The sequence below is a fragment of the Bombina bombina genome, chromosome 7 (assembly GCF_027579735.1).
Source record: "Bombina bombina isolate aBomBom1 chromosome 7, aBomBom1.pri, whole genome shotgun sequence".
NCBI lineage: Eukaryota > Metazoa > Chordata > Amphibia > Anura > Bombinatoridae > Bombina > Bombina bombina.
The window spans coordinates 20,676,855-20,687,644 of NC_069505.1; the positions used below are offsets into that span (position 1 = coordinate 20,676,855).

The following is a 10,790-nucleotide window of genomic DNA, read 5'->3' on the forward strand; positions in this document are numbered from 1 at the left end:
TTCATACTTTTTCCAAATTTTATAAATTTGACACTTTTGCTTCCTCGGAGGCTGTTTTTGGGAGAAAGGTTCTTCAGGCAGTGGTTCCTTCCGTATAAAGAGCCTGCCTGTCCCTCCCGTCATCTGTGTACTTTAGCTTTGGTATTGGTATCCCAGAAGTAATGATGACCCGTGGACTGACCACACTTAACAGGAGAAAACAAAATTTATGCTTACCTGATAAATTCCTTTCTCCTGTAGTGTGGTCAGTCCACGGCCCGCCCTGTTTTTTATGGCAGGTAAAAAAAAATTTGAATTATACTCCAGTCACCACTACACCCTTTGGCTTCTCCTTTCTCGTTGGTCCTTGGTCGAATGACTGGAGGTGACGTAGAGGGGAGGAGCTATATAGCAGCTCTGCTGGGTGAATCCTCTTGCACTTCCTGTTGGGGAGGAGTTAATATCCCAGAAGTAATGATGACCCGTGGACTGACCACACTACAGGAGAAAGGAATTTATCAGGTAAGCATAAATTTTGTTTTTTTTTGTTTCATGCCCCTTTAAGCAGCATTTGCAGCTTTGTGGAACAGGCTTGCAATTACTAATTTAAAGAGACAGTCTAGTCAAAATGAAACTTTCATGACTCAGATAGGACATGCAATTTTAAACAACATTCCAATTTACTTTTATCATCAAATCTGCTTTGTTCTTTTTTTATCCTTTGTTGAAAGCTAAACATTGTGCTCACTCCCATAGTAGTTTGCCCATAGTAAAATTTAAAAAATGAGAAAAGTTTCTGATGATTCTATCATACTATTAAAAAGACAGAAAGGTGCATGGTGGTGAAATCTTACTTATTAAAAGTGATATAATAAATCACAAATAAATAAAAAAAAATAAAAGTGCATAATGATGTTATCATAATATTAAAAAGAAAAACTAAAAGTGATATAGTAAATCACAAATAAAAAAAAATAAAAGCGCATAATGATGTTATCATTCTATTAAAAAGAAAAACTAAAAGTGATATAGTAAATCACAAATAAAAAAAAATAAAAGCGCATAATGATGTTATCATTCTATTAAAAAGAAAAACTAAAAGTGATATAGTAAATCACAAATAAAAAAAATGAAAGCGCATAATGATGTTATCATTCTATTAAAAAGAAAAACTAAATGTGATATAGTAAATCACAAATAAAAAAAATTAAAGCGCATAATGATGTTATCATTCTATTAAAAAGAAAAACTAAAAGTGATATAGTAAAATAAAAAAGTAAGAAACAGGCATGAAATGATTTACTTTCATACAAAGAGATTCTTACCTATAGAGTTATATGTTTATGAAGCAAGGTTACATTTTAATGAATGAACTATATTTTAAATGAGAGTAAAGTGCACTTCTCTGCCTGGTACTAGAAATCTTATTTTCACAGTGAAGCAGAATGATAACTTTGAAAATGAATCAATTTAGTAATTATGTGTATTTAACAGCCCAATCACTTGTAAAGTAGTAGTAACAGATTTCTCACAACTCTGTGCAGAAGGCAATAGAGAATGGAACAAAATACTTATAACCATGGTTTCACTGGGGATCGAACCCAGGACCTTCTGCGTGTAAAGCAGACGTGATAACCACTACACTATGAAACCACTTGATTTATGTCACACCATTAGTTTGGATTCCAATTAATACAAGAAAATATACATTTTATCTTTTGATTAAAAATAACTTTCACTTGTAGAAGTTTATTTAAAGTGTCACTAAACATATTTTGTATAAGTACTGTTTAATAATTATAGTAGTACAAGAGAAGCTACATATTGTTGGACTACCATGGATTAGAACCCGATAACCATTGAGTTTATTACAGCTTTCCCTTGTCTAGAAAGAGACTAAAAAGTTATAAGGATCATTAATCATACTTTGCTTAATATATAATTTTATACAGAATAAAGAATGGCTAACTCACTATGATCATTTTAATGGGGTATGGGGGGAGTTGAAAAAAGTCATAATAGAAATATAATACTTGTTAAATGGAATATAGTAAAATTTAAATATAAAAATAGATATGCATGATATTACCAGACAGCGCTAGTTCATGTGTACCACATAGATTACATTGTGCTCATTCCAGTGGAGAATGATAATAGATTTACAAGAACCAGCACTGATTGGCTAAAATGAATGCCTGTCAAAAGAGCTGAGATAAGGGGACAGTCAGCAGAGGCTTAGATACAAGGTAGTCACAGAGGTAGAAAGTATATTAATATAACTGTGTTGGTTATGCAAAACTTGGGAATGGGTAATAAAGGGATTATCTATCTTTTTAAACAATAACAATTCTATTGAAGACTGTCCTTTTAAAAATGGGTATATGGCGGGAATATATTTCTTATTAAATATGAATACAAAAAATAAAAAAACATGCATGACATTATCATGCCATTAAAAAGAAAAGGGTTTATGGTTGAAATATCTTACTTATTAAATGTGACTCAGTAAAATAAAAAAATAAGATATACCCAATATGATCTTATATTAATATTAAAAGGGTACGTGTTGGCAATATCTTATCAAATGTGAATCAGTAAAATTAGAATTGAAAAAGTGCCTGATGTTATAAAGGACAAATGTAAATGGTGGTGATATCTTATTTATTAAAAGTAATATAAGAAAAAAAAAACATTCCTGGTGGTATTATCATGCTATTAAAATATTAATTGTAGTAATATCTTATTTATTACAAGTAATATAGATTTTTTTAAAATAAAAAATAAGAAACATGCCTGATGATATTATCATACTATTAAAAAGAAAAAAAAAGATTCATAGTGGTAAAATCTTACTTATTAAAAGGGATAAAAATAAATAAAAAAGAGAAGTGCATAATATTATCATACTATTAAAAAGAAAAAAAAGATTCATAGTGGTAAAATCTTACTTATTAAAAGGGATAAAAATAAATAAAAAAGAGAAGTGCATAATATTATCATACTATTAAAAAGAAAAAAAAGATTCATAGTGGTAAAATCTTACTTATTAAAAGGGATAAAAATAAATAAAAAAGAGAAGTGCATAATATTATCACACTATTAAAAAAGAAAAACAAGGTGCATTGTGGCAACATCTTACCTATTAAAAGTTATATAGTAAAATAAAAAAACGCCTCTTACTCACCATTTCCTGTCTCAGCCCTTAACCTCTCTTTATCGAGCCCAACCCACTTTCTATTCTGGCCGCGCACTTGCTTGAGTGCTATGTAGTAAACCATAGATAATATCACTAATTAGTTTAAAAACTTTATTTTTTCACTCAGAAAAAAAAGGTTTGTTGTTTTTTTAATAAAAAGCATATAAGGAAATGTGGAATTGCATGTATTTATTAATATTCATTGAAACTTTCCTGATGCAGAATATAAAGAACTGTCTCTTACTGATCTTCATTAAATAATGCTATTTTTTTTTCAGGAGGATGATCCTTGGCACAGAGAGTTTTGTAACCTGTCCGACTGGGATTAAAATGTTGCATACTGATTTAAGAAATATGTCTTATGTAAAACTTCTGCATTATCAAGTTCAAACTTTTTTGTTTCCTTATGTACACAGTATGTACATTCATGCTTTATTTTATGTTACGAATAAAGCTAGATAAAAATGTGTATTGTCAGGGATTTTCCAATGTATACATTGCTAACATACGCCTAGATTACGAGTTTTGCAGTAAGCTTAAAAAGCATCGTTAGCGGGTCCCAATGCTGCTTTTTTTTTTTTTTTTTTTTTTAAAGATTTTCTTTTATTGATAAATTCAAAAAAGAGATGATAACAACAGTTTCATTTCAAGGCACAGAAAAATTACAACACACAGCATAATACAAATGTTAAGGCACAGATTAAACGTCTGCATATGTAAGAAGAACAGGTAGCAGAATATAATAAGTTATACAGAGATCAGATTTAGTTATATATCAGACATTAACTCATCTGTAGTGGAATAAATATTTGAAAAACATCAATAATCTGTCTAAGCTGTCGAGTTTGGGGTGTAATCTGTGGCTGTTTATAGATTCTTTTCCTGTCATTGTACGTGTTGTATGGTCTCTAGAGGCTGTTGTAAACTTGCGATTCTTTTAGGTAAGTGAGGGGGGGGGGTAAGGAGTACAGAAGGAGTAGAAGTAAGGTGGGTGGGGGAAAAAAAAAGAGAGAAAAAAAAGAAAGAAAATATATAGGGGGGGGGGAGGGAAATGTGAGGCCTAAGCGTCCATTACATAGTCTGCTTGGAAGCGCCAGGACCCTTCCGTTAAATTTTTCCCTTCCAGTACGCAATCAGAGTCTTGTGTTGGTCTAGTTTGTGTGTTTGTAAGTAGTGATATCGCTCTAATGTCAGAAGGTCATCGACCTGATTTTTCCATTCCTGAATGGTGGGGATTTTTTGAGATTTCCAGTGTTTAGGGACAAGTTTTTTGGCAGCTGTTAGCATGATGAGTAGGAGTGTTAGTTTGCCTTGACCTACTAGTTTGGGCAGAGAGCAGAACAATAGGGTCTCCGGTGCCGCATGGATCTTTGTGCCCAGTATCTCCGAAATTGTTTTAAAAACAGTAGTCCAAAACTCCCCCAAGAGGGGGCAGGACCACCAGATGTGAAGGAGGGAGCCTTCCCCTCCACAGCCTCTCCAGCAGGAGCTGTTTAGGCCAGGGAACATTTTGTTTAGTCTCAACGGGGTCAGATACCATCGGCTCAGCAACTTCATGTGGACCTCCTGAACTGCCGCAGAAACCGACGAGCGTTTAGACAGAGAGAATGCTCTCTGCCAAATATCTAAATCTATATCTTTATGCAGGTCCTTCTGCCAAGCTAGAGTGTATGAGGGGAGAGAAGAGGGGGATGTTTTGACAGTTAATTTATACAGTTTAGAAACTAAGTGGCTAGGATAGTTACTTTGGATACATAAGTTCTCGAAGGGAGTGAGCTCCCGACCAAGGTCTTTTTTGAATTTGTGGTGTGATATGTAGTGCACCAATTGGTTGTAGTGGAACCAAGAGGAGAAGATCTCCCCATGGGCCTCTGCTAATTGTGATTGGGTTTTCAGTTTGCCATTATCTGAGATAAAGTGGACGGTCCCTACTCTTAATTCATAGGGTTTGGGGATTTTGTTACCCAAGCTGTGATAAGGGAGTTCTACATTCTCAACGATGGGAGAGAGTGGAGCAAATTTGGAGGAGATGTGTGTGCTGGTTGCTAACAATTTATCCCATTCTGAAAGAGTGTCTGCTGTAATTAAGTAGTTATGAATATGTTTAGGCCTTTTTTGATGGGGTGTCCAAGCTAAGGTAGCCATATTGTTTAATTTAAAAACCTGTCTGTCTATCTGTATCCATTGCTTGGTATCGTTGTTGTGTGCCCATTCTACTATGTGCCTAAGTGTGATCGCGAGCCTATAGGCTCGGAGATTAGGCACTCCCATGCCACCGTTGTCCCTAGGCAGGTAAAGAGTTTTTTTCAGAACTCTTGGTTTTGTGCCCGCCCAGATGTATTGCTCTATTATTTTTTGTAGTTGGGAGATATAGTTGTCATGTAATGGGATGGGGAGAGCTTGCATCAGGTAGAGAACTCGAGGGAGGATGTTCATTTTTATAACTCCAATCCGGCCTAGCCATGATAGGGGTTTATTCTTCCAGCTAGAGATATTATGGGTTATTTCTTTTTTTAATGCCGTATAGTTATGTTTAAATAAATCTTGTGATGAGGCAGATAAATAGATCCCTAGGTATTTCAATCTATTTTGGGCGCTGGGGAAATTGTATTTTTGTCTCAGCTCCTGTATTATTGGTGTTGGGGAATTTATGTTTAGGATTTCGGATTTAGAAATGTTTAATTTGAAATTGGAAATTTCTCCATAGGATGCTAAGTCTTTTAGTAATTCCGGGATGGAGTTTTCCGCTTCGGTAAGTGTAAACAGAATATCGTCGGCGTATAATGCCTGTTTATACTCTGAATGCCCTATTCTAAGTCCCTTGATTTTGTCGTTGAGTCTAATTTTTTGGGCTAGGATTTCTATAGATATGGCGAAGAGGAGGGGGGATAGGGGGCACCCTTGCCTTGTGCCATTTTTTATATCAAAGTGGTCAGACAGGGTTCCATTCACCCTGACCCTAGCGTTGGGATTGGAGTATAGGGCAAAGGAAAGGTTTAGGAATGTTTGTGGGATTCCCATCGCTGTCATAGCCCTACGCAGAAAAAGCCACCGAACCCTGTCGAAGGCCTTCTCCGCGTCGGTAGAAAGCAGGACCATGGGGGTGTTAGTGATTTTAGCGTGGTTTATTAGTTGTGCAACTTTAATGACATTGTCTCTGGCTTCTCGCCCGGGTATGAAACCAACTTGGTCATTTGAGATTAATTGAGGGAGATGTTTATTTAACCTATTGGCAAGAATTTTGGCGAGTATTTTCATGTCTGTATTGATCAGGGATATGGGACGGAAATTTTGCGGACAATTTGCTGATTTTCCTGGTTTAGGGAGTACAGTGATATGGGCATCTAGGAGATTTTTGCTTAGGAGGGGGTTGTCTATCAGACTGTTAAATAGGGTGAGAAGATGGGGGGAGATTTCATCTGTAAGTTTCTTGTAAAATCCTATAGTGTATCCGTCGGGGCCTGGGCTCTTGCCCGAGGGGGAGTCTTTAATAGCCATTTGTATTTCACTTAGTGTAATTGGGGCTTCTAAATGTTCTTTATCTTCACCGGAAAGCGAATGTAATTTTAAGTCCTTAAAATAATCCTCTAGAGGGTCGGTGAAGTCGTGAGTTTGGTCGTTGTATGTGGGACTGTCATCCCTAACAGGTATATTGTAAAGAGAACTATAGTAATCTCTAAAGATAGAGGCTATTTGTTTATTGCTCTTGGCCGTGTGGCCTTCAGGGGTTTGTAGGGAGTGAATGTGTGTAGCCAATTGTTTCCTTCTAAGGCACCTAGCTAATATTTTTCCAGGCTTGTTGCCTCCCTCGTAATAGTATTGTCTCAGGAACATCGCATTTCGTTGGTGTATATGTGATAAGAGAGTCTTTAGGTCTGTTCTAGCTTTGAGTAGGTCATTCTTAATGCTGTCATTATTCACATCTTGTTTGTGATTTTTTTCAAGAGCCTGGATTTTATCTAACAAAAGGTTGTGTTTTTCCCTTGTCTGTCTTAGAGTTTTTGCTTTTAGTTTTATGAAAGAGCCTCTTAGCACAGTTTTGTGAGCCTCCCATTCACATTGGAATGATGTGGAGGTGTTTTTATTGATTGTGAAGTATTCTAAGAGGTCTCTCTTTATTTCTGCAAGGTTTATAGGGTCATCTAAGATGGATTCGTCTAGTCTCCAAGTCTTGGTAGTGATGGGGAGGTCAGGCCATAACACTGAGCATGTCACTGGGGCATGGTCTGACCATGTTATATTCCCTATCTCGCATCTGTTAGTTAGAGATAAGCCGTTTGCGTCGGTAAAGATGTGATCTATTCTAGAATAGCAATTGTGCGGAGGGGAGTAGAATGTGTAGTCCCTAAGTTCAGGGTGTAATGTTCTCCAGACGTCGTGCAATGCAAGATTGTTAAATGTAGTTTTGACTGCTTTTAATACCACCTTGGGTATACAAGAGGTCCCTTTGGAAGAGTCAAGTCTAGGGTCAAAGGAGAGGTTAAAGTCCCCTGCTACGAATAGTGTACCGATTGTTTTGTCAAGGGTTAGATTTGCAATTTTTTTGAAAAATATTTTATGCGATTGGTTTGGGGCGTATATATTCAGTAGTGAGATTTGTTGGCCGTATAAAAGTCCAGTCAGGAAGATATATCGTCCCTCAGGGTCTTTGTCAGTTTGGATAATCTGGAGTAGAAGGGATTTGTGGATCATTATTCCTACACCGCCTTTTTTTGGGGGGCCAGAGGCAAAACATGTTATGGGAAAGTTCGGGGTATTCCATTTAGGTTCTTTACCCCTTTGAAAGTGAGTCTCTTGGATCATTATGATCTGGCTGTTGAGTTTAGAAAGTTCTCTAATTGAAATCGATCTCTTACCTGGGCTATTTAGGCCTTTAACATTTAATGATGTCATTTGTAAAGAATGTTCCCTAAATCTGCTATGTCTGTGGTTCAAAGTCATGATTGGTGGAAGGGGAGACGAGAAAAAAAAAAAAAAAGGGGAAAGGATGGGGGAGGGACTAGTAGAGGAGAAGGGGAGAAGAAGTGAGAACAAATAAAGAGGTTTCTTGGGTGAAGGAAATGGGAGAGAGTGTTTAGGAGAGGAGCGGTAAGTGTCAGGTCAACCAGAGGGACAAAGAGTGTCCCGACATTGGATAATAATGTAGTTAAAGCGCTGTCTCCAACAGGTCAAGTACTAAGGAAGAAAAACAAATGGGGGTAGTATCTCCATTACCGGCAAGTAGGAGTATAGTGTTATGTGTTGGGTGTACTGAAGGGCATGTAAGGTAGATAGGGAGGGGGTATATATACTAGTGTTTTCGTTTGGGCTGGTTAGTTTATGTCAATACCTAGATTTTTATAATACTGTATCCATTCATCAGTGAATAGAGTTGTAGTGGGGTGGTGAGTGAGGGTAGTCTAAGATGTTGCGGGGGTTAACACATTTTCCTAACTGGGGTCCAGTCACGTAAGTTTGTGTGCCATTTTAACAAAGACAATGCTATTAATCACAGATATAAAAAAAACCGGCAGTAAGACATAACAAACAACAAATTAGTAAAACGTTACATAACCATAACATATTTCGGCATGATGTTACCGTTACCACTGAGTAAATGTTGGTGAACTATATGTTGTGCGTGTGATGAGGGGGAGAAAAGTAGGGTGTGCTGTAACAATGTCCACCGCATGGGTATGTGAGTCTTCTGAGTCTAATAATGGTATTCTGTATTAGCAGGTACGTCCGCCCGGGGAGGCCACAGGCGATCCCTAGCGTACTTGTGAGTTGTGTGCAATGTTTGGGTATGTAATAAGTGGTTAGGCATATGGCTTAGAACTAAAATCATGCAAAGACAACAGTGCAACAGCAATGTAAACCTATACAAACAATCATAATTCAAAAATCACAAAATGAAGAACAATATTTAAACCTTGAAAACTAATATAGAACGTTATTACCAGCATCCTAGAGCGTGACCCCAAGAGTCCAGTGAGATCACGGTGAGGAACATAAGAGATCTCAGGTCCCTGGATAGATGTCCATGGAGTCCTATGAGAAAATGGGGCATTAGCATGAACCGGAGGGTAAATCCCCGGAGTAGATTATGGGGTTCTGGTGGAAGTGTGGGTGTTGCTCCGTTCAGTGAGGAGGGATGCTGGTCAGAATGCAAAATCCAAGGGGGGTGCGTTTAGTGTTGGGGCATTAGTTCCTAGTCAATTGCTGTTTGAGAGCGCATCCTCTCCCTAGAAGTTGATGGGAGCGAGAGTTCCTCCTAAAAATGTTCAGGGTCGTCGTCAGGTTTGTAGATCACTGTTTTGTTGTTGTTTGTAGCAATCAATGACACAGGGAATCCCCACCTATATGGTATTTTATTTGTTCTGAGGATGTTGGTGATAGGGCTCAGTTCTTTTCTTTTTAGGAGTGTTGTTTGGGACAGATCAGAAAAAATTTGTATTTCTTCACCTGCGTGAAATATCGGATGTTTTAATCTTGCTTGTTTGGCGAGTTCCTCTTTATCTTTGAATCGCAGGAACTTAACTATGATGTCCCTAGGGGGGGCTTTGGGTGGGGGTCTCGGTCTCAGGGCCCTATGTGCTCTTTCGATAGGGATCTCATCTGCAGAGGGGTCTTCTCTAATAATTTTAAATAAAGCTTGTAGGTACCCCTCAATAGCAGAGGATGAGACTGATTCAGACACACCTCTGATCCGCAGATTATTGCGTCTGCATCTATTTTCTAAGTCTTCAAGCTTATCAGCGAGACTGTTGATCTTTTGGTCATGTTCTTGTGTGATAGATGAAGCCTGTTGAAGTTGTCTGTCAGTAGTTGTTTGTTTCTCTTCTAGTGACACAATCCTCTGGTCTAGTACACTTATATCCCTGTGTAATTCACCAAAAAGTGATCTCATTTCTTGCAACACTTCTTTGATGTCCTCTTTAGAGGACAGATGCAAAATGTCATTTTTTAAGAGATATTGGCTGTTGTTGTAATCTGGAGTCTGTGGCTGATCTGTAGGTGGATTTGTGGGGGTCGACATTGCTCCAGGGGGATCCCCAGCAGAGACAACAGAGGGTTTAAGGTAATGGCTCAAAGTTTTATTAGCAATCAGCTTATCAGATTTTGCCTGTCTTTTACAAGGCATCACATATGCGTAAGGTCTGTGGATTATTGACCGTTGGGAAAATAAGACCGTGATTCACTTCAATCACAGTGATTTATGGTGTGATACAGGGTTGGAAGTGTGTAAGCTGTCTAATAGTCTTTAAAAGCCCTGTCACTGAGTCCCATGTGCTGCAGGGGAGAGGCGCTGATTGTATAAGGAGCCAAATTATGGGAATAAAGTTAGTGGTTATTTTTGCAAAGCCCCTGGTTTATTTCTAGCCCCTTTGATCCGATATAGAAGCAGACTTACTTGTTAGGCTGTTCTCTTGGGCTGCGGTCTCGTTCTTGTCTGTGCCGTGCTAGCCCACGTGTAGCAAAGATGGCGGCCGGAACTTTTTTTTTCCCTCTTTTCGGGCCAAGTGTGGAGCGATAGCAGGGAGGAACAGAGTGGATGCCGCTTTCGGGGTAAGTCCTCCTCCACCGGGTTGAGTCTCTGTTGTCGGGTATTTTTATCGGGAGGGGGAGAAAGCTG

General features: G+C 37.9%; 1 non-coding gene across 1 annotated transcript; it reads right to left on the reverse strand.

The window, feature by feature from the left end:
* Positions 1-1,559: 1,559 nt before the first annotated feature.
* On the reverse strand, positions 1,560-1,632 carry TRNAV-UAC (transfer RNA valine (anticodon UAC)). The gene has a single exon. It is a non-coding gene; the product is annotated as a tRNA-Val (tRNA).
* Between the last annotated feature and the right edge of the window lie 9,158 nt (positions 1,633-10,790).